General features: G+C 39.2%; 1 protein-coding gene across 1 annotated transcript in view; it reads left to right on the forward strand.

Moving 5' to 3' along the window:
* LOC114653321 (sodium/potassium-transporting ATPase subunit beta-1-interacting protein 3) overlaps positions 1-25,681 on the forward strand; it is a 604,448-nt gene that overhangs the window by 338,033 nt on the left and 240,734 nt on the right. The gene's annotated exons all lie outside the window — the stretch shown is intronic.

Consider the following 25,681-nt stretch of genomic DNA (forward strand, 5'->3'; position numbering starts at 1 on the left):
AGAGGAGTCACAGGGGAATTCTTTGTCTAAATGAATTTTCTTGCTTCATTTTATTTTGCTTCTGTTGCTTAGATTTTTACCTTTAATTGTTCTCAATGTGTTTTTAACTGGCTAACATGGCCACATGTTGAGCAGGGCAGCCAAGTTAGTGCCACTTGCATCTGTACATAGTCCATTATCAGGTGCTGAAGTACTGAGCCATGCAATCATGACTTCTTGTTTGAATTGCAGTACAGGCTATAAAGTAAAGTCAACAGTCAACAGGATCAATGTGCTGCTGATAAATTCTTGACCACACTGGATGACCATGTTCCCCTCAGTTGACTCAACTACACAGATCTCCTTTCTGATTTAAGATCATCTTCAAATACGTGTCTCTGTTATGATTTTCCTGTGTAAAAATCTATGAGAACACTAAAACCCTGTTAGGTTAGCTTTTATTTATACTTTATTTTAGGATGGATGCATTTTTTTTAGTCTTTTCTATTTTTTTATTTTGGTTTTGGAATATGAGAAATTCAATTTTACTACCATTTTATATGTTTTATAAGCCCAATAATAACATTTTTTTTTGTCTAAGTGTCTCTGTTTCTGGTCCCATTTCTATGCTGCGGTGGCCAGTTGCTAGAGAGTGTGATTGCAGAGGTCGTGCCTTGAAGAATCATCTGTGCAACTGTATTTTAACTCACATTGCCTGCTGATTACAGATACAAACAGATGCATGTGCGAAATTTAAGAATTCCCATTTACTGATACCATGATTGTTTATTGGCTTTGACTCTGGTTTAGCAATTCAGCATTGACGCACGTTAGTATTAGCTTCCTAATAATTTCTTTAACTATGTTTTTCAACTCCTTTCTCTCTCTCTCTCTCTCTCTCTCTTTATTTTACTGTAGTTCTGGGAGCAGTACAAAGCCTTGTGGCATCCTTACTTACCCAGAGCCTCACTATGTCATGCTTTTTGAACTTTGTGGCCTTCACTACTTGAAACTCTGTACTTAAGGAAGTTTATGCAGCTTCAGTTCTACACTTGCAGTTGAGGGTATAGACCAGGGGTCTCCAACAAGTTGCTCGTGAGCTACCGGTAGCTCGCAACCCCTTTCCAAGTAGCTCGCCAAAGGGTTAATGAATCCTACATAAATTTGAAAACTTGATTAGTCAAATTAGGAGTGGGCGATCTTTCCAAAAAATCATATCACGATCCTTTTAACACAAAAATCACGATCCACAATCTGAATTGCAATCTATCTTTTCAGTGTGGTATACTCTTAAGAGACTCAAATTTTTCAAGACTTAAGTAACACTTTATTTTAAATATCAAACAAAGTTGAATTCTCTCTTGTTCGCTAGTTAAGTGGAGGTAAGGAAGACGCCCCGAAGCTGGTGAGTGAGTGCGGAAGGCCCCTCCCATCGGCCCATTGTGTGGATCTCGGAATCGCGCAAATAAATCGGTACCGCAAGCGAACTATGATACATAGTGAAAAGAGAGAAGATCGCAAAATTAACTGGAATATTCAAGCAAATTATAGAAAAAAAACGATCTAAATCCGTTAAGTAGTTCTCTCGTGAAATTGGACAGACATATACAGACACAGAGACATTGGATTTTATATATTATATATTAGTAAACCTTCAAAATAATGTGCAGTTAAAGTCTCAACAGCATTCTCAGCATTTCTGGAGCTTAATAGAACCAGATAACTATAAGAATCTTCACCAAGCAGCTCTGAAAATGTTTGCTTTGTTTGAATCTACATACCTCTGCGAGTCTGCCTTTTCTGACATGAATGTCATATAATCAAAGTTCAGAACAAGACTGACAGATGAACATTTAAATGACTCCATAAGAGTGAACCTACTGTAAGTGGCTGCACTCCACCATACAGTACACCTCTCTTGTTGACTCCATGCAGTGCCAGTCATCTGACTAACTAAAAATCACATCACACATGCAACTGGACATGTGAATAAAGTGAAACAGTGACATGTAATAAAATGCCAAATGAATAAGTAATATCTGTGTATTTGGAATTGCATTGTTTTGTTGCAGGTGAATTAAATATTTTTTGTGATGTTTTAATGCAAAATGTGAGTTGTGGACACCAACATTTTATAAATGTTCAGGCAAAACAAGCTTATTCAGCTTGTTTGGGTTGAAATAAGCTATGAGAATAAACGTTAGAAAGCACGAGTAGCTATCGGCCATTTTCATTTTGTAAAAGTAGTTCTCAGGGTAAAAAGGTCGGAGACCCTTTGTCTAGACCCATCTCATGTTATCTCATCTCATTTTCAATTCATTTTTTTTCTGATAAGGATTAGGTGTTAGAAGACTGATTTGATCACTGAGTCTTCCTTAACTCCGACAACCACTGTCCAGCTTCTAGAGAATCCTGAAGCAAAATGAGAGGCATGATCTCCAGTGTGTCGTCACTCTGCCTCTAGATCTCTTTCCAATTAGATGTGCCTACTACACCTTTTGGGAGAGGTGCTCAGGTACATGGTTGGACGTCTGCATGGGCTAACCTCTACTGCAGCCCAGGGCCCTGTGGGCTATACAGGCCACGAAATGAATCAAGATGTATTTACAAATAATTGTTCAAGTCAAGTCAAGTGGCCCCTTTGTTTAAGAAATATTCCTGCAGCTAGACTGTCTGATCCCATCCTCTTTAACCCCTTTACAGTTATCTCTATGATAACATATCCATATTAAGTTTCCCACATACTATTATCTCACTGTTATCTGTTGGCAGCTATTGGACAACATTAGCAGGAGAAAGAGAGCTGAATATGGGCGGACGTAATGTAAAATGTGTGCAGAAGTAAACAGTTTGTCATGTTACAAATAGTAACAGTTCTTCAGATATGGCCAGTGACAGGATTATAGATTTTAGTTCAAGTGATAATGAAGCATATGAAATGAAAAATTTTGCATGAACTGTAAACTTTGACGATAGTTCTGAATGTGCATAGTGTAACAACAGTTTTGTGCAACTTTTGAAAAAACCACTGACTGATTTCCAGGGATCAAGGCAAATTGATCACATGCAGAATTTCAGCTTGTTAATAAATGTTGGTATATTAGATGTCATTGTGACTGAGGTCAACCAACATGCACAGCAACTCAACCAGCATCACATACTGAAATCAAACGACAGGTACGTATGTGATCTGATGTCAGTTTTGACAAACTGCTGGCTTTCTTTGTGCCTATTGCATAGAATAATTCAAAAGCACAATGTTGAAATGTACTGATCATCTATACCTTGATTTGAAACATACTTATGGACCATATGCAACAAAAGTGAAAAAAGTTTCAAATTCCGTGTCGGGTGTTTGCATTTTGATCACAACAATTGCTTGTCATTTTGTATAGTAGTGGAAACTTTTTTTTGCAAGTAAAATGATCTTCTACACTTTATATGCCTGAACAGAATGTTGTGATGGACAAATCACAAGGTTTGAAAAGGTTATTTGACAATGAAATGACTCAGACAATACATCCTTTGTTTTTAATATTTTACATGCCACTCTGATGGCTATCAAGTATAATTGTAAACTTTGGCATTGTCTAATCCGTCCTTCTCTCGCTCTTATTTTGGTTTGAGACGATTAATTATCTCAACAAATACACCTGTGTAGAAACCCCTGCTTTCAAAAGAATGTGTATGCCTTATTTACTCAAGTGTTTCCTTCATTTTCCTTTTATTAGTCAGTTCGGTGTGGCGAATAACACTGCTACCTCACAAAAAAGGAGATCAGGTTCAAATTCCAGTCCAGACATCATTTGTGTGGAGTGTAAGTGTTCTCCCTGTTTCTCTGTTTGTATTTCTGCAGACTTTCAGTGTTTGCATGGGTATGGCCTGGCATCCCATGTACAGTTGATTCCTGCTTTGCTTATGATGTTTTAAGGACAGTCATTATCTCTCTAACACTTTGTGGGTTTAGAAAACTGAAATATTGTTTTACTTGTGATCTGAAACTAAGCAGCATAACACTGCCTGTGAAATACACTACGTTTTAAAAAGTCTTCTCTGGATAGCTAGTTTCAGAAAAGCTTTTCTGGTGTGCTGCTACACGGCACTCTACAATATAGTGTGGTAAGTAAGTGAATCATAAATAACAGCCAAGATAAATGGATCTGCTTTATTTTGACAGTTGTGAGAGTTCCACTTTAAAAAAGACCCTTTTAGTAGAGCTCCATTCTTTTTACTTCTTATCACAATTTCAAGGCCATGGCTGTTGTTTAAAATGTCTCATAAAAATATGTCCTTTTTTATATCATTTTGCTTTGTACTTTACTTCACTGTACAAAGCTTAGCTAGTATATTGTTACACACTCTTGAAATGGTTTTCAAAAGCAGTAAGTTTTGAAAGTTTTATGCGGCAGATCTCAAAGTAAACCAAATACTACTTTTAAAAACATTTATCTCAAGCACACAAAAATACTCCAAAATTGAAAGAGAAAGAAAAATAATATGATTAGAAAGCATTTATCATTCAGTAGTCATTCATTGTCTTATATATTTCAATTTATCTAATACAACACCTCTTGTGTGTAAGGTTCATATTGTTGATATCAATTATATTTTGAGGCTAATAGTAAATAGTTTGAGCTCCACAAAAAAGTGCAAATGACAGTCTTGGAATGGTCAACAGCATTTGGAATGTTTAAAAATTATTTATATCAGCCAGTCATGCTGACATTAGGATGTTCTCATGTTATGGTGCTGAACACAAAGATCTTTTTTTTCCATGAAATCTGTGACATCTCAGGTTCTGAAACCACTGAACTGGTGTTGCTCAGGATTTTACATGTCAATAGAATGTTCTGGCTATAAGTGAATTTTATATAAAATGTATGTATTTGTGGCTAGTAATCAACAAAGGGAGAAAATGAATCACATATCTTCAAATAGTTTTTTATTCCTAAACTTTCGACAACCTGCCAGATTCATTTTCTCCCTTTGTGGATTACTAGCTACAAATATGCAAACCATATCACAGACCTTCGCTTCCGTACTGTGTATATATGTATTGTGGTGGATGGCTGGGGGCCCTGCCCACCCGGGACGCCTGGAGGGTCCGGGAGAGGAGCAATAACTTCCCCGGGCCACAAGAGGGTAGCCGCCCTGGTCTGCATAGGCGTCCACGGGAGCAGAGCTCGGAAGCTCATCCCGGTTGGGGCCCGTGGTCACCGCCAGGGGGTGCCTGTATACTTATGGAGCCCTGGAAGGCAGCAATTCCGCCACACCAGGAAGTGCTGCCGGAAGAAGATTAGGAAGCACCTGGAGCATATCCAGGGGAGGTATAAAAGAGGCCACCTCACTCCAGCAAGGGAGTCGGAGTTGGGTGGAAGTGGACAGAGCTTGCCTGGGAGGAGTTGGAGGCGATAGAGAGAAGAAGAAGAAGAAGAAGAAGGAAGTCTAAAAAACTGTGTTGGTGATTACTGCACTGGGGGATAGGTTTGTAAATATGGGCTGCAATTAAACACGTGTGTTTAACTCTTTTAGGGCGGATATCGACTTCTGTCGACAAAGGGATTGAGGCCAGATGTTGACTGAAGTCGACATCAATAGGTAGAGGCTGATAATGAGCTGTAAACATCGACAAAACACACCATTATTTTAAAGATGTATCCTCTTTGCTAGGCAGAATATTAGACTTGTTGACTTGACTTTGAATCCCTGCATGTGCATGCGTAGCATAGAGTAAACGACATCTAGAATGGCATCAACATCTAGTCAGAGAGCAAATCGAATGCACTAAGCAAAATTCTCAGTAGATAACTTTTTACGTATATATTATTATTTTGAATTGGGCTCTGACTTGTCAAACTTCAAACTGGGTGTGAGTGATCTGGAAATCGAGATCTAAAACGAAAGTGAAGTACCGGCATCAGCTGATCAGTCCCCAGATGATCCGCTGCTGCCGTCTCCCCCACCAACACATAACCGCTAATGCTTCCAGGACAGCCGGAGATGGCTAACAGGTGGCGACATGGCACTTCACACAGCAACAGACATTTTATGTTGGTTATTGTGAGAAACTATTGCTTTGTGTGCTTTTCAGAAAATATTTTTAGAAAAATATTCAGCCCTGGGAGAAAAGGAAAAAAAAATCAGCCCTAAAGGAGTTAAAGACGTTCTTTGTCTGCCTGTGTGTGTCGGGTCCAAGCATTTCCACAGGATATATAGTGTAGATAAATATATGAGATGTATAGAGGCTGATTTGTTGCATGAATCTTGTTAATATGCCTCAGCGAAATTGAACACTTACGTCAAAGTGTTTTGGGATGAGTCTAGTTCTAATTATGAAGACATGGTAAAAGGGTGGACATGGTGAGAAAGAAAGTACTTGAGCAGAGCAGAGCAGCGTTTTCTGACTGCTCATTTCCCTGCTGTAGCAAAGCAGAGGCTTTTTAATATAAAAATGCTGCCATAATGCACAATGCTGTAATTGGTAATGAACAAAATGATTCATATAAAGCTGAATTTGCAATTGAACTCTGTGTTTCGTTTCAAAAAAATAATTTACAAAACAAATTGTGTTTCACTTCCAGCAAAATTCATGCCATTGACGCAATAAAAAAAGTGTTTAATCCTGGCTGGAAGCATTCATGTGGTTTAATTCCATATGCGTCTGCATGTCATTTAATATTTAAATAAAGTGCTCTAGTGAAAAAAAAAACAATCAATGTGCAAATTTGTCAAGCAACTATTAGTGTTTTGGTAGTATGGCCTCCAACTGTCCTATTTTAGTGAGATAAGAAGAGGTTCTATGAAAAAGACTGGGAGATAGTCAAAATACCAATCTGGGTTGAAAATACCAGCTAGCTGATCTTTCATCAGTCCTAATCACTAACCAAAAATCAAAGATAAAAAACACAAAAGCAGAGGATCAAAAAGTCAGTATGTGTGGAAAACAAGTAATAACACGAAAAAGGGTTTGAGTTATCCATTCTCAGATACAGTGAGTTTGAACATGGTGATTAAAATATTGTTGTACATTAAGATATCAAATGTCGCACTCTCCCAGAGGTTCATGGGAGAGATACCATAGCAATGGGAAGCGTTATTGTGGTCCCTATGCAAAAACAAAGTGAAATTGCAAAATAACTGAAAACAAATTTTTAATCAAAGAGATTTAAAAATAAAATGGCCCTTAGAAATTAAAAACCCATAGAAAGATATGAATAACATCTCTGAAAACTCAGGAAAGGAATAATAAATTAAGAAAAATCATGATGCCAACTTTACCAATTATGATGACAGTCTTGACAATCGTAATTCTAAAGATGTAACGGAGACTGAATAGAAATTTGAAACTTGGAACTTTGAAGTACATTTCCTCAGCCTCTTCAGCAGCATTCAAGAAAGAAAAGGTGTTAAAGATAGGAGGGATGACAGGGCAAGCAGCTTTCTTTGTAGTCTGTTTTCCTTTGGAGAAAACAGTAATTTACATGATGGCTCATTTTAGTGTGTCTTTGTGTGGAAAATGTGCAGCATGTTGCATTTGTTTTAAAAAACACACTCTGTGGTGAGCAGAGGAATTAGCAGATTTGATTTGACAAGTCACAGAATTGCATGCATTATACAGCTGCAGAAAATAACAGTGGTAAAGAAGGACATGTAAACAAGACTTTAGTGAACAATATTCCTTGGTTTTTTTCCAGAAAAAAAAACATTAAAACCTTCAAAAAGAAACTCTGTTCAGTGAGTTTGACATTTCACAACTGCAAAATGAACTTTAATTTCAATTTCACCAAACTGTATGCAAATCAAAACATGTGTTTATTGGTCATGACTAACTGTAACTAATGCAAAGGTGACTATCTACTAAATGGTGCTCTTCCATAGAAGATCAGGTCCTCCTCCATTGACACTGTCATTTTAAACAGAATTACACATTCAATATTACTTTATAACGCATATTTTTCTTATTACATCCTGATATGACCTTGTCTACTTAAGAGCACTTCCAATCTGTGTGCCTAGTATCTTTTTCACAATGTATTCATTTGCTTACAGAAAGTTGTAGAGGCTAAAGAGACAGATTCTTAAATATACACGTGGAGCGTATTTGATTGGTGGTGACCCCGTTTTATTAACTGTGACTGATTGATATGTCTTCCAACTTTCACTCATAATAATCAATATGAAAAATTCAAGAAAACATCTTGTGAAGCTGAAAACTGAGTGTGTTATTATGGAAATGTAATAAAGCTCTGCGCCCTCAGAGCAAAATAAATTTTTGAAAATATCAGTATCAAATTACCTCTTGCTTTAAATCTCTTTAGTTAAAAATGCCATTACGTTTGATCAAATTGTCACAGCTACAAAATGAATGTGGCATTTCTATTGCTTGTAAATGAGTATGATTTGGAGAAAAAGGTTTGACTTCATATATTGTGCTGCTGTGTTTAAAATTGTTTGCCTTTCCAGCATTCATTCTTCTGAACAGTTATCAAATACAAAATAAAGTCAAGGTAGCCAAAAAGTAAAGTAAACATTTTTAATTAACACCCTGAACTACATGAGGAAGTGGAGAGCACAAGGAGAATGGAAAGTAATAAAATAAAGAAAGAAAGCTGTAGACTGCCAACCCCACTGGGCCTAACTAAATGCGTAACAATTTTCCATGTGGGATCCCACCACACCTACCTCCTTATAACACATAATGACCCCCTCACATCACAGTTTTGTACTTTTAGCAGACCTCTCTTGATCATGCTATTGAAGGGCTTGCTAAATCCTTCCTCCATGCTTTGTACTTAACAGTCATATGTCCAGAAGGGCCATGGGCATGTCTGGTACCTTTGAAATTCTTTGGGACGTCTCCATTTACATCATGAACACTGGGCTATTGGATTCTGGTGACTCTGCCATCTCAGACTTAAAATTTGTTTTAAAGACCCCTGAACACCATGGTAGCCAGTTCACTACATACCCTTGAATAACAATCTTTTTACAATGTTATAATAGTTTAACAATTCTGAGCTAGATGGTCGACTCTTGGTTAATTTTTAACCTCACAATTGTTTGACTGCTGGTTAAGAAAAAATAAACAATGAATACATCTGAATCCTAATAAGCAAGTCAAATAAAATCAAGGCATAATTACATGTGTTATAATAACAACACTAATTTAATAATAATTAAGAAAGTGGCTGGAACAAAAATTTGCATCTCCTGCAGCTCTTCAGGATCTAGTTTGACAAACTCTGTGCTACGCCGGTAGCAATATGTAATATATTTGACTATTACAACAGAAAAGCTTTCCTATGTGCATACACCACATCACTGATTAATTTAAGCCATCTTTTGAAATAACAATTGAAAAGAGTAACTCAAAAATTATTGATAACATCAAGTCTTTCTTGTTTTCAATATTTGGAATGTGTGTTACTGGCAATTTACTTAAAAGGAAAAAAATGGTTTGTTACGTGGCTTTTGCCTTACATGAATTCAAAACACTGCATTTAAATAGTTGCATTATGGATATAAAATTCAAAAATATTTATCTTCTACTGCAATGAAAATGGCTTCCAATGTTGCTCTACTTCAGTTTTTACATTCTATTCTCAGACCCATGCTATCCATTTTGTCATTGTGAGAGGCCAGAGCCTTTATATTAAAGACATAGTTTTCTGTATTGTTAGCAAACTTGCAAAATTTTCCGATGATACTGAAATTAGAGGAAAGACAGACACTGAGGTGGCAGTAAAAAAAACAATTCAAGAAGACTTTGACAAGCTTCAGAAAAATGCAGATTAACGTAGAAAAGTACTATGTGTGCTACCCATGGGTAAAAGGAACTTCAATTATAAATACAAGATGGCAGACGTGAAGCAGCCTCTGAAAAAGATTTAGAGGTTTATTTTGACACAGCATTTCTGTTATGTAAAGAATGCACAGAAGTTATTAAAAGGGCAAAAAATAGTAAGTTTATATCATAAAAACTGTTGAATATGAATCGATGAATGTTATGCTCAGGCTATACATGCAAGCACAAGACCGCATCTGGAGTATTTTGTGCAGTTCTTCTCACCACGCTACAAGATACACATAGCAACTGTGCAGAAGAGAACAATCAAGTGCAGAGGACATGTTGTACTCTGACAGACTCAGAGAATTAAAACCTGTTTAGTCTTGAGTAGAGGAGACCACATGAGGACCTCACTCAGGTCATAAAGTCCTAAAAAGCATTGCTAAAGTAGATTCCGCAGACCTCTTTATATTTAACAGTGAACGGTACTAAAGGACAATAGGACAAAATTAAGAGGAAGTGCATTTAGGTCTGAAGTCAGGAAGCACTTCTTTATGTAAAGAATTGTGGGTATCTGAAACAAGCTACCAAGCCACATAGTTAAAGTGGAAACCTTTAAGAAGTATCTGCATGAGATATTGGGACAGCTTAGATATTTGCTAAACAAACAAGTTTGATGGACTGAATGATCTCCTCTCATTTGTCAAATTTCGTATGTTCTGGCAGTAACCTTTAGCAGGACACTAGTTTAACACAAGACCCACTCACGTACACATGGGGACCAATTCGGAACTGCCAGTTAACCCAAGAAGCTCATTCTTGGGTATGTGGAAGGAAAACCCACATAGTCACAGATAGAATGCAAAAAACTCCACACTAGGAACTTCCAGGCACAGGACTCAAACCCAGAATTTTGGAACTCTAAAGTAACAGCATTGCCCAGACCACACTGTGCCACCCCAAGTCACTTTAGGTGGATATAAAACATTTTCCCAAAAAATTATAAACATTTTAGGCAACAGGAAAGGCGAGCAAATCACTTAAACAGTCTGTTGAGAATATATTGATCTCAAACTTTGTCAACCTGGATTTGACTTTGACAGCAGTATTGAGACTGACTCTTTCTTTACTTATGGTAAAAAGGCATTATAACAAAATTAAGTAAATAAACACCAATGCACCGTGATTTGATTTCTGTAATCCTTTAAATATGCAACCATCCACTTAAAAATGGACAACCGTGCTCCAAGGGCACTACTGTCTTTAACCTGATCTGTAAGGTTAATGGAGCATTGTACTGCAGTACGTCTTACACCAGTGCTCTCATAAGTTGCTTTTATTTATGTGGCATGCCTTGAATAATTATAAGCAGCAAAGTATCAGATGCCTTTTAACATACTTGACAGAGTAGCAGCGTTTTTTATGCCAAATTTATAATTCTTAAAGATGCTTGAAGAGTAAACTAGCAAATGGTAATGTGGGTAGCTAAAAAGCTGACTGTGGATTTGCTCTTGCAGGCAGATATTGATGGATGGCAGACAAGATCTCAGACTGGACAGATGTCATAAAGGCCAAAGCAAAGTCCCTAAATACCAAACTAAAGAAATATTTGGCAGTCAATCTGCATTAGCAGCTCCTCATAGGGTAAACAATGCACTTGCATAATACAAATTTCTGGAAGTCAACAAACATTTTCTGGGTTTTAGCTCTGCAACTGGGAATGCATACAGTGCTTGTGACTGAATTTTAAGAACTGAAAGAGTGCACTGAATCACTCGTTTGTGAATGGTGCCCTGTAGTCACATTGGAGACAGCAGTTTTAAATGCTCAGTCAGTACCTTTATACTCTCTTCATGTTTAATTTATCAAAGAGCTACTACAAATATTCTTTTTCTGCTTTAAACAGTCAGTTGCGAGCTGATGTTTTTTTTGTTAGCTATGAAAAATAAGAAAAATACATTCCATTTAAGACTCACCCATTTTTCCACCCTCATCATAATTAAAATATGGTAGCACCCTATAGTATAACAGTATCATAGTGCACCAGACTGTAACATCTTTTCACTTAGAATTGTCTTCGGTACCAGCAAGCTCTTTATTATTAAATAAAAAAGTAAGTAAGATTTTTGTTCAAGTACTCAAGAAACCAAGGGGCAAGTTTAAAGTAAGCTGGGTCTCTTTAATATGAAACCCTCCCTAATGGGATGACACGCAGAAGCACAACCGTTGTGTCTATTGAGGGTTGCTTGTCCGTTGCCGAGTCATCCGCAGATTCGCCACAGAAACAACTACAAGCTGACCGCTGCCACGCGCAAAGCACTGGTTGCCCAATTGGTGATGCAGGGAACATCTATATAAAAGTACAAAAATGTTAGTCACTCAATATTTCTTAATTTTCCAAATATACCTAGTTCAATATAAGGAGCTTGTGCCGTTTTTATTGAAGGGCAGAAAACAGCACTGGGATGGACTTTGGCCCATTCAAGTCTGAATTTATTCACTCAGTAATACTGGACCAATGTGGAGCTACCAGTAAGAATAACAAGCATATTGTTGGGAAGTCTGAATGCAGGGAGAACAAGAAAAGAGTGGCTGGGCTGGCATTTGAAAATGTGAGGCAGCAGCAGGACTGACAACTGAACCTTCTGCCTTCCACTTGCATCCAAAAACCACTCTCTAGCATTTATACTGAGGAATGTTTTGACTGCATGTAGGCAGTATGGTGGTGCAGTGGTTAGTGTTGCTGCCTCATGAATGCAGCATCATGAGTTAAAATCTTGTACCTGGGTGTTGTCTGAGTATTTGCATTGTGAAACTTATGAATTCGTTGAGACTCTCCCAAGTGGGATGACACGCAGACATGATCTCTTTGAGACCCTCCCCGACGGGACGCCACGTAGAAACACGCAAAAACATGATTGCCTCTTTTGAGACCCTCCCTAATGGGATGACACGCAGAAGCACAACCGTTGCGTCTATTGAGGGTTGCTTGTCCGTTGCCGAGTCAACCGCAGATTCTCCACAGAAACAACTACAAGCTGACCGCTGCCACGTGCAAAGCACCGGTTGCCCGATTGGTGATGCAGGGAACATTATAACTTGGCCACTGACCTGATCCTGACCCTGCCTGTTTGCTGCGCCTGTGTATAGTAGAATGGTAGATCCCGCTACAATAAATAACCTCGCTGTTCCTGTTTCGAGTTGAATAAAGCTGGTTTGGCTAAAATACTGAGACTCAGCCTCATTTTTGGGGTGCAAGGCACTGACTCAATTGTCACAGCATATTCTCCTTGTGTCTTTGTGGGTTTTCAGTGGATATTACACTTTTCCTACCACATTCTGAAAGATGTGCAGGTTAGGTGAATTGGCAATTGCAAACTGGCCCTTGTGTGGGTACGTGTGAGTGGACCCTATCCCTTGCCCAAGATTGTGGGGAAAGACTCTTGGACCCAAACAACCCTAAACTGATTTAAGTGGGTTTGAGATTGTTATGTTAGTTTGACATCTTTATTGATAGTGTGCAGAATATCATATTTTACATCCTACACAGGTGCATTTTCCAGATAAATTTAGAGCTGCTATAGCCATAAAATAACGGGTTTCTGTGCTTTGAACAACTTTATGGTAAACCCCTAGGTGCATTACTGGTATACAATAATAGAAAAGATGGTATTTCAATGTTCAAATGAATACCTTAATGTTAAAATATTTAGTCTACCATCACGTTTTAATGCAATAAATGTTCTAAGACTGATTATGTGTTAGAATAATGTCCCAGTACTTCAGCTACTTTATTGAAGTGTGATATTTAACTTTGCAGATCTTCTGAACTGATCTCATAATTGGATTTGCATTACTCTCGCCTGGAGTATTATAAGTCTCTTTAAAATGAATACATAGGCTGTAGCTAGTTCAAACGCTGCTGTGCAATGTATTAACATTATTTTGAATGAGATAATATATTATCCTGTTCTGGCTCCTGTGTGTTAATCGTCTGTCTTATTTAAAACTGTTTATTAAAATACTTTGACTTCTTTCCCCAGCCTTTCATTGTTTTTTATAAACTACTCACAATGATAACATTTCAAATCAATCAGACATGTAGCTCATTAAACTTACATCTTTATTCCAAAATAGCTCAAGGTGTGAGTGTGGATTGTGGGCCTTGCAATGGACTGGTACCCACTCCTGATTTGCTCATCATACTGCTGAAATACGCTCCAGCCCCATCAACGACCCTGAACTGGATTAAGCATGGTAGTGACATACAGTAGCTACTGCGGCTGCCTAACATCTTCCAGACTAAGGTCACTGCCTGCATGGCGCTTTTATCTCCTCCCAAATCTCCAGAAATATGCCGTATGTTTTTTTTCTTCCAATACAAAAGAGGAGTGTGCTAGGCCTGGTAAGAATGTGCATAACTATAAGCTACATCTATTTAAAAGTTTTATTTCTCTCAGGAAACCAGAAAGGTCAGTCGCTTTGTTTAGTTGAGTTTTGAGTGGATTCTGCCAGCTCAATTGAATGCTACAAATACTATTGAAGCTCTTGTGTTTTGATAATCAGCTTCATTAAACAGCTTGAAAAATCCTGAAGAACTACTTTGTCAGTGTTCTTTTTTCTTAATATTCTATTTGAGTTATGTGTTATTGTCCTATTTAAGTTCAATTTTATGCTATCTCTTTGTTAAATCAGTCTGAGCTGCAGTGTGAAAAGTTCTATATAAATAAATTAATATTAAGTTCTTAGAGAGAGAGAGAGAGAGAGGTGTATTAGTCGTAGAATATAAAGCAGTGGGATTTGGGATTGCTATTTCAGCTTTAGGTATTTCTGTCACAAGTGCAGTTTGCCGACAGCAGAAGCAAAATATAGGGTTCTTCATTGTATCCACTGAAATGTGAAACAATATCTATCACCCTGCAAGGCTCAATTGCCACTGTCATTTGACTTGTAACGGTGTGATGATGAGTGCCCTGATGCTGAGTGAGCCACTTTATTCTGCTAAATATTTGCCATTTCCGAGCAGTGAACTGTTTACCCCATCTAATGTTACTAAGCACTAAAATTCGCATTCCATCAAAAATATTCTAAAGTAAACACTGCCATGCAGCTATGCTGCCTAAACTTTAATATTAACTGTGTAGTGTGGCCTTTCAGAGGAAAATATTTGTTCAGAAACATGCATACAAAATGATCGTTCAGTTTAGAGGTTCACTTACAGTTTTTGGTAATTAGTGTCTTCTCTTTTAGATAAAAGTAATGTTTTGGAGATACTCATGACACCATCCAGTATGACTGTCCTCTCTGGGTTGGAGTTCAAGTGCAACAAGATGTATGGTTGCAAGACGACTTTAATAGCTTAAAGAATTGTAATGCCTAAAGTGTTTTTGGAAGCTTGTCATGTAAGTAAGCATTATGGACTCTGTCACTTTTGAAATAAACTCAAAAACATTTTCCTCAATGCCTTTTAAATGTAGAATATGAGGGGAATCTGACCAATTCTTATCATGGTGCAAGTGAAATTGTTATTTGACAGCTACTCTTCTTCATCTTCTAATTGTGGGAAAAAGTGTATTAATGCGCACAAGGGGGGTTAAAATGTTTAGAAAATTATTTTACCAATGATTTTACAGTATATTGCTTTAGAGCACTTGTAACCAGTGTCTCTATGGGAATTGTGAAAGTGCAAGATGCTCATGAAATGGTGGGTCTATTGGTCTAAGGTCACTTTGGGTAGCACACCCACCACACAATGAAACAGCTCTGGATCCTGGTTGGCAACCCCCCAGGAAGACACGTGGTCCAGTCCCACCTTCCAGAAATGAGCATCAGTCTACTGCAGCCAGGTGTTATGTGGGAGTCCCCTTGGCCTAGTTCAGTCGCTCAGGTCTTCAGCAATGAAGATCCTGTGAGCCGAATCACCCTCAGGGAATCGTGCCACATGGCCATAGTACCGTACCTGACGCTCCCTCACGATGCAGGTAATGTGCCTCATTAGGGACTCCACAAGCAACCCCTCATTCAACATAAAGTCAATTTGTCTATGTTCAGGGAACTAAGATTCACAATAGCTTTAGGGTAAAGATGGCAATCAGCTGTTAATGGGACACTAGACCATCACAGGGCATCTTCACCCACACATGGGTGTAACGAGAATTGTAAAATAATTATTTGATAATTGTAATTTGTGAGCCTAAATATGTCAGCATACAGTACATGCAATTGAAGTAAGGACAGTTCTTAAAGGCAGATTTAAGTGATTAGGGCAGATGCACCATTCACAGGTAATCAAAAAAAATTTGCATAGAAGAGCACAGTCCATTTATAGCATATTCAGATAGCTCAGTTGGTAGTTACCTATACCTGGTATTTGGCACAAATAGCTCACTGAATACACTAAACATGTGGGTATTTAAGGTTTGTCAGGGAACTTCTAGCTAGATGCAGCACGAGTAAGACATCATCTCTGTGCCAAGAAGAATGCCTACTATGTTCCTAAATGGAACTTCAGTTGTCAACAGCCTCCACTGAAGAACTGAACGATGATTGCACTGTTCCAATGACTTCTCTTATGTTTGTATTTTTATGTAGAAATGATTATACTATAATGTATATTGGGAGTTAATATTGCATTTTAAAACAAGTTAAACATACATATTGTGGCAAGCGGCTGGGGGTGGTCCCCAGCCGGGACGCCCAGAAGGACCTCAGGAGGGCTTACACCTCCTCCATACCACAAGGGGGCGACTGCCCTGGTGGCTTTGGGGACCACTGGAACAGAGCTTAGAAGTTCAACCCTATTAGGGCCCGTGGTCACTGCCAGGGGGCGCCCAGATGCCTAAGGAGCCCTGGCCCTTGCCACTTCCGCCACTCCCAGAAGTGCTGGGGAGAAGAAGACCAGGGACACCTGGAGTGCTTCCAGGTGCACAGCCAGCACTTCCGCCACACCAGGGAGTGCTGGCAGTCGCTCATTGGGAGGCACCTGGAGCACGTCCGGGTGAGTTTAAAAGGGGCCGCCTCCCTCCATTCGATGGCTGGAGTCGGGAGGAAGAGACATAGAGCTCGGGGGGCAGGAGTGGAGGCGGACCTGAAGAGAGAAAAGGCATTGTGAGGCCTGGACTTTGGGGGAGTATTGGGTTGTGTGTGCACTTGTAAATATGGAAAATGTGTTGGTTGGTGAACCATCGGTGTCTGCCTGTCTGTGTCCGTGCTGTTCCCCACAAATATATTTATATATTTGGAAGTTGTCTTGCTTTTAAAGTGGGTCAGCAGAAGTTATGTCATCTTGGGGGCGGAACTGGAAGTGAGTTCTTGGGGTCAGAACTGGGAGTGCCGACATCGGGGTGGAAACGGAAATGACTTTGTTGTAATCAGGCAGAATTTCCCGTGTCTGGTCTGCAAAGATAAAACAGAAAGGTTTACTGCACCTCACCACCCCCTGGCTTGTAGTGGAATTGCCTTGGTCCTTGGAATTGGTCCTTCTAGCTACCCCCCTTCCCCCCATGTGCATGTGTGTGAAAGTTTATATATATACAGTATATATCCTTTTGTTTCATATTTCTCTTGTCTTGATATTTCTGCCCTGGTTACTGAGGTGGTATATATAGAGGTTCTAAAAAAGAACACAGTCCCAGGGAGTTAGCATCACCTGCTGGATACTTTCAGTCAAAACTAAAGGCTCAGATAGGCAGATGTCCCTAAGGACAACCCTTTCCCCCAGATTAACCATTTTTTAACCATTATTTTCCTTTATTTGGAAATATTTTGTACTGTTTCGTTTGCTATTTTGTTTTCACAAGGTGCCGCCATTTTGTGGTGCAGGTATAGTTACTGTAGAATGCAGTCCTGGACGTTAGGCAGTTAATGTCATTAGTGTGCAGCTGTAGTTAGATAGGTTACTATCCGAGTTTACAGATGCTCTATAAATAATAACCCTTTTGCGTGTATTGCTTTTATTCTGTTTTACTTTTGTTTTAAGCCATTGCAGTCAGGCTTTAGACATATCTTTGCACATGGCCAGTTTTGTGTTTGGGTGTCAGTCTTACATTAGGTCATAGCATTATGTCATCTTTTACTGTGAAAAAATTGATTAAAAATATAAACTTGTATTCTGTTTTAATTGACATTGCATAGAGAACACAGGACAATCAAAAGCAAGTGCTGGTGGGAAAAGCAGAAGTAACCTGTGTCAATACCTCTATTTAGAGCCATTCAGGTTCTAATTACAATCAGATTCAAAAGTTAGAGAAGCTGTGTGGTGTCGCTCATTATGATTAGTCTAATTAAAGGCCTTGTTAAGAAAAACACACAATTGATAATATACTGGAGTGCAATTTATTTTCATCTACAAATTATGCCATTAAGTAATTTAACTCATCTGTTTGAACTACTTGCACGTAAAGAAGCTACTGTTGATTGATTTTCTGATCATAATGTAGTGATGGCTCACTTCAGCATCACTGAAAGGGTCTTTAGCAGGTTTCTACAGATTACAGTAGAAATACAGAGTAAACAGTTTTACCAATGTATATTAGCAGCTAACTCTAAGCAATCGTGTATAAAAGAAGTGCTAGAAGCAGTTGTAGTTAAGTTCAAGTTCATTTGCTCCTCGCTATACGGTATTACCACACAGTATTTTGTGTAGGTTCTTTATGCATACTGTTAAGTCAAAATTGTTCCGTGTATATATAACACTGTGCATATAATTGCCATTTATTTTCAGCACCTCACATCATCTAAAGTAGTGAAGCAAAGTGTTTAGCCATGTTCACATTACAGATCCAGCATTCTGAAATTCAAACGTCGTGCCTGGTCATTGTCTATAGAGGATTTACACATTCTCCCTGTGGCTGCATAGCTCTTCATTCTCCTAATACATTTAGTTTAGGTAAAATGGCAATTCCGACATAGCTCAATATGTGATTGTGGGCTGTGGGACGTGCAATGGACTGATGCCCTGTTCATGGCTGTTTCCTGACTTGCTTATCATACTGCTGAAATAAGCTCCAGCCCCATCTATGACCCTGAATTGGATTAAGCAAGCTTACCATGTTAGCACAGCAGTGGAGTAGTTACCGTAGCTGCCTAACATCTTCAGAGACTTTTATCTTCTCCTAAATCTCCAGAAAAATGCCAGTTTTTTTCATCAAATACAATGGGGACTTTAGACTGGCATGGTAAGAATGTGCATGACTATGTGCACCATGATGCCTGTTCAGTTTTGAACGAATGGTTGTGAACAATGCAAGATACAATGGTCAAAACACTAAAGATCAGAAATCAGCAATAATATCTCATTTAAAACCTGAAATAATGACCTTTTTTTGGTTTTGAAAATAATTTCTTGAGTGGAGTCCTTCCTTTATTTTTAGGTAAAGCTAGAAATGTCTTTAACAAGTAGCTCAGTCCTATACAACTGGATGGCATGAAATCCAATGCAATATATTGGGTGGGTAACACCCTAGCGGCAGCACTTACTGTAAGATTGTGGCAATTGTGATGTTACTGATAAAAATGAAAAGATAGCAGAAAATGATTTCTTGAATTTTGACAATGCTAATCTGTGTTGGGTTCTTGTACCTAATGATGCTGAGTTGTGCTTCTGCTTCCTGTGACCCTAAAGTGGAGTGAGTGGTTTCAAAAGAATTTATCAATAAATTGTACTGCTGCACTGTGGTGGGCTGACGCCCTACCTGGGGTTTGTTTTCTGCCTTGCACCCTGTGTTGGCTGGGATTGGCTTCAGCAGACCCCCGTGACCCTGTAGTTAGGATATAATGGGTTGGATAATGGATGAATGGATTATATTGCTGCAATAGAAACACATAAGAGGAAATACAAGAGGATGATAGTACATTAATGAAAGTACAATATAGAAACAAAAGAGAGTTAAATAACTCTGAAAACAGTAATGCATTATTAATAATCACCTAGCGCCTCGTGCATAAAACAGGCTTATGTGCATAGAAATATACATAAGCCATTTCTTACAAAAAGTGAGGATTTATAATACACAAACTTGACCTGAAAAATGGCTTAACATTATAGAACATTTTAACCATCTGTTAGAACTCATAGACTTTTTGGTGTGGGCATTTTAGTGACTCCAAATGACAGGACAATGAATCGAACAGAAAATCAAATTTCATTGCACATCAGTCACATTCCGATTTTCTTGAACTAATTATATCACAGTTAATCGATATGTTCTTTCAATACAGCTGACTTCAATGTTGGTAATAACATCTAATACATATACTTAATATTGTGACCTCCACACCCCAAACCCCAGACACAACCTCACAGACTCAAGTCCCAATATGAAAAAAACGTTTGTTCTTATAAATACTTTGTACAAGGTTTACACAAGGTATAAACAAACCAAAACACACTTCTTTTCTTATCTTTCCATCTTCACACCGCCCAGTTGAGCTTTGTCCGTCTTCCTTCCAACTCCGACTCGCCTGAATGAGATCGAGTGGTCTCTTTTATCTTGGACCCTGGAGTACTTCCACTGCTAGGAAGTAGAGGGAGATTCTAATGGGCGGGGCCTTGAGTTATGATGTGTTACTCACACAATAATGAAGCAAAGGAAATTAAATAAATACAGTGCATACCTTACTAGATGTGTAAATGATCCAATTACATTCAGTGCTGGAAATGGTCACCTTCTTCTTGCAAACACAGATCGACATGGCGCTCCATATTGGCAAAGGTATCCGCAAGCATTGTAGGGGTGATGGCGGCAATTTCCTCTTCAATGTTTTTCTGTAATTGTTGTAGTGTACGAGGCTTGTCCTTGTACACTTTTCCTTTCAGCGCTCCCCAAAGTAAGAAGTTCAGAGGTGACAGGTCCAGGGAATGAAGTAACCATAGTCCCTTTGAAATGACCCAATTGTCTAAAAATGATTCAATTTATGCCATGCTGCAAGCTGACATGTGACAGGGTGCCCCATCTTGCTGGAAATAATCTTCACTGAATTCACGGTCATCCAGTTCATTCACATATAAGTCAAAATGTTGGTACATTTATCCAAGAATACTGTGATCTTTATTTTGTTTAGATTGCTTCATTATTAAGACAGTAATATGTCATTATTCGGGGGCCCGCCCATTAGAATCACCCTGTACTTCAGGGCCAATCACAAGTCCCTCAAAGAAGGGATCATTAATCCCTTCACCTCCCCCTGGTGGCCCCCACAGTACCCCACAGGGCTGCATCATGGGACTACATGTCTCAGCATGTCCTATGGGAGTCCATGTGGGAATTCTAAACCAGCAGGGCTGCCATCTAGCATTTTGGATGAAAAAATGTTCCAAATGAATTGTCTTCACCAGTCCTTCTGTTATACTGGCCTCCCGAATGGGTAAGGTTCCTTTTTCAGTCCTGGCCAGAATTCCAGTCTCTGCATGCCATCTATAACAATTTTAAATACATTAGTGTGTAACGTGTTAATTTTGTCTCTAAAAAGGGTGTGCTATGTGTGGCTAATAACTAATAACTGGCAATGACAGCATTAGCTCCTTTGGATATCGCCAATGGCAGGCTACACATAGAGCGAGTATTTTTTGAGGATGGCTTATAAGGCTTATAAGCTGATTTAGACGTCCATGTCCTTGTACTTTAGGAATAAACTGGAGCCTACATAACAGAGATCATCACACATAAATCATGCAGACATCCCGTATGCATACAATTTCATTATGGTCAGGGTATGGAAGTTAAGATTATAAGGCAATTTACAGTGAATGCTGATTTTCCTAAAGTAATCAGTGTTATTGACTGCAATGTTGCAATAAAGATACCATCACAGAATGAATTTGCTTTGGTGAACAGAAAGCACTTTCATTCAATTAATACACAACAAATATTTGGTGCTGAAATGTATCTGTCTAACGTTGTTGCGAAGGTACTTAATTCCACCCAAAATGCTTTTATTTTTTCAAATCGTGGTGTGGGAACCAGACTTTTGACTCCTTGGTAAGTGAGCCTATAGTTAGGTTTAGTACATTACAAACAACTTGTATAATCCATCTTTCAGGTAGTAATGAGTACTCCTCAAAAGAGGAGATGAAATGAAAGGCACTCCTGCACACGATCGATCATAGAATGGACCATTGGTTCATTAAAAAGTAGATAGAGGTGTTTGTACTTGTTTGTACTCTGCATACTGCTGTACAATCCCACAAAAGTTTTCCGCATTGTGATGGCTTGTGCAGTACTGCACAGCATAACGCACAAATATGGATTGGCTTTGTCAACTGAAATAGGCCAAAAGGAGTGCATGAATAACCAAGACCCTGTCCTTCAGGACATCAATGCAATGGCAATTCAAAGATGTTTGGATGTTGTACGCTGAATGTATGTATTGCAACAGTGACATTTACTTGGCAAAATGATTATATTTTTTACAAGTTCAATAAATATGGTCTTATTATCTTGTAGTTCTGTGCATGAAATGAGTTTCCTCCGCAGGGTGTCTGGGCTCTCCCTTAAAGATAGGGTGAGAAACTCAGTCATTCGGGAGGGGCTCAGAGTAGAGCCGCTGCTCCTCTGCATCGAGAGGAGTCAGATGAGGTGGCTCGGGCATCTGATCAGGATGCCTCCTGGACGCCTCCCTGGTGAGGTGTTCCGGGCACGTCTAACCGGGAGGAGGCCCAGGGGAAGACCCAGGACACGCTGGAGGGACTATGTCTCCTGGCTGGCCTGGGAACGCCTCAGGATTCTCCTGGAAGAGCTAGAAGAAGTGGCCGGGGAAAGGGAAGTCTGGGCATCTCTGCTCAAGCTGCTGCCCCCGCGACCCGACCTCGGATAAGTGGAAGAGGATGGATGGATGGATAGTTCTGTGCAAAAAGATCAAAGCCTCCATTGACTCAGGGCACTCAAGAGACTGAGCGAAGAGTCTGAGTGTCTGGGCTTGCAAGTGTCCTGGATAAAAACCAAGATCCAGGCCTTTAATGACCTCTTGGGCACAGCCATCAGCAGAGTGTCTGTCTGCGGGGAGAGTGTCGACCTCGTCAAGAGGTTTTCTTACCTTGGCAGTGGCATTCATGTCTCTGGTGACTCTTCCTATGAAGGTCGCTGGAAAGGGGTGTGTGGCACTCCTGATATCTATGCAAAAGGACGAAAGTCCAAGTCTATAGAGTCCTGATGCTTCCTGTCTTGCTGTATGGTTGCGAGACATTGACGCTATCCAGTGACCTGAGACGAAGACTGGACCTCTTTGGTACTGTGTCTCTCTGGAAAATCCTTGGGTACTGTTGGTTTGACTTTGTGTCGAATGAGTAGTTGCTCATGGAGTCCCGAATGAGGCACATTATCTGCATTGTGAGGGGGCATCAGTTACGACACTATGGCCATTTGGCACGTTTCAACGAGGGACATCCGGGCTCGTAAGATCCTCATTGTTTGGAACCCGAGTGGCTGGACCAGGCCAAAGGGTTGCCCATGCAACACCTGGCAGCGGCAGATAGATGGTCTTTTCCGGAGGGTGGGACTGGACTGCGTGTCTGCCTGGGGGTTTGCATAATGTAGTGGGTGTGGAAACACACTGTACCAGTGCATGCTCCCCAACTTGACTTGACTTGTGCAAAAAGTCTGCTTCAATTCACACTGTGCACTGGTGGCGGTCTGGGCATTGCATAATGGCACATTGCTGTTGTTCTCTTCACTGAGCTTCTCCCACTCTTGTTTTTTCTATGTATGTGACTGCCACTGAGAGATCAGAAAAAAATGTTCTCCACTTCAGTCAGTAATACCTCAAGTTGGCATTCATTGAAGTTTCGTTTCTGTGTTCTCACGTGATTTGCAGTAAAAACATCCCTCAGAAACAAGGCCAAATTTCTAGGGTAATTATTTTAAGAATATTCAAAAAAAGATTTTGTTAAGCCATACATGGTTACTAGCAGGTTACTAAGCTTGTGCTTAGTTTTAAGTTTATTTGAGATTTATAAAGGAACTTGGTGTTGCACGTTGCATACTGTAATGTTAAAAATCAATTTTTTTTGTGCATATGCCTCTTTTGCCTATCAAGAGTAAGCAAAATTTTACTATGGAATCTAAGCAAGATTTTATACTTGAGGTCATTGAACTCCAAGTATTGGCATACACACATGAAAATAAGGCACCACATTAATGATGAAACACTAAGGTCATTCTGCTTTTCAAACCTGACTAATGACTGGATGTTGGCCCTTTTCTGTTTTTGGCAGATCTCTTTGTAATTGTCCAGCAGACTCTTCTGTTTGCATATCACTTAGTACAACCACAATGAGCTTACGCTGTGAGCTGTTTTACTCTGTGGTATTCTTTAGCCTCCTCATTTTATCACTTAAATTGCACTTTCCCATTACTGACTGTGTCATAATTTATTCAATGTAATGCTAAGCTTTTATAACTTTCATGACACCTTTATGTATTCTGTGGTTGTGTGCTATCTAAAGTATGTGTGTTATTCCAACCAGGACATTGCAAGAACTTCAACATATGTTAAAATAAGGGTTTTATTAAGCCAAATAAAAAGGAAACATATTCAAGGGATTGTATAATGTATCGAAATGAAAAAATAGCATCCCATCCCAACTTGAACAGTCCTTGTTTTTATGGTGAGGTGGCTTTCCTAACATAGCAACCTAAAAAATACCAGGCTACAGTGTACTGTAGTTTTCCAATTCCCTCGTTCTCTCACTTTTTTCTCTCTTTTTTAAATCTTTGCTTTTCTTCCAGGTGACTTCTCTCTACTTCTAACCTTCTGACTAAATTTAAGCTAGGGCTGTGTGTTCAGGGCATTTCTTCTACTAAGAGATGCCTTGCCAAAATTCCAGGGTCACCAGGACATGTTTCCCTCAGTCAACCCTGCAGATCTTAACATACTTAAATAGACAAATGTCTGCAACACTGCACCTCACCACGCACTAAAGATAACAGTCTACTAGCAGATCTTAATGGTGATTTTATACAGAGCTACAATAGACACAACAGTTAGCTATCTAAATGGACTTTCTGTCTTGCAAAGGGTCAAGTTACTGTTTCACATAGTGATGCTAGACAGGATGCTTAATATGAAGTACTCACAATCCATTTACTTATCACCACATTTCACCTGGGAAAATGAATTCACTCCTCTGGATTTTTATATGAAACCTAAGTGTTGTATTTTCCGCCAGAGAACTATAACCCTGTTTCTGCCATTTTCCACTGTTGCTTCATAAGTGTGTGTGTGTGTGTGTGTGTGTGTGTGCGTGTGTGTGTGTGTGTGTGTGAGAGAGAGAGATTTGCATATCCATATCATCATTGGTCTGCTGATTAGCACAGGTGTATGTCACTGGGTATAAAGACCACCTTAAATGGAGCAATTGTGTTAGAAAGAAGAGCAATATTGAACCAATAACATGACTCATAGAAAACTTAGATATTAGAGAATGATATATAGAGGAAGAGAGATGGTGTCATCCACTGATCTACTTATACTGATCTCCATTTGAAGTGGGAAGTTGAAATTTTTGAGTTCCAAGGAGGACATTTCATCTGGAACACCCTAACAGGAAAATTGGAAAGTTGGGAGAGCTTCACCAACCACAACCTCAAAATCCAAGATGGCTGCACCACCCATCAACAGAAGTGAAAGCTATAGTATTATTCTGTTAATTTGCAATTGTGTCTATTTGTACCTAATTAAATCAGTCGTACACACAGCACTGTCCAACTTCTAACTGTGGACATGTTGCTGTGGTGTTTGGGTGCACAAAATACCGCATAATGTGTTGTTATCAACTTGTTCGATAGTTGTCTGTATTCCGAAAGATAAAGCATAACAGGTTTTCCTGGAGACGTCAAATGTTTTACTGTAACACAGTCGACTCGGGTGAGACGTCATTCCCTGCTCTGACATCCAACTTTTGAAGTAAATGGGATGCAG

This window comes from Erpetoichthys calabaricus, chromosome 6 (genome assembly GCF_900747795.2).
Source record: "Erpetoichthys calabaricus chromosome 6, fErpCal1.3, whole genome shotgun sequence".
NCBI lineage: Eukaryota > Metazoa > Chordata > Cladistia > Polypteriformes > Polypteridae > Erpetoichthys > Erpetoichthys calabaricus.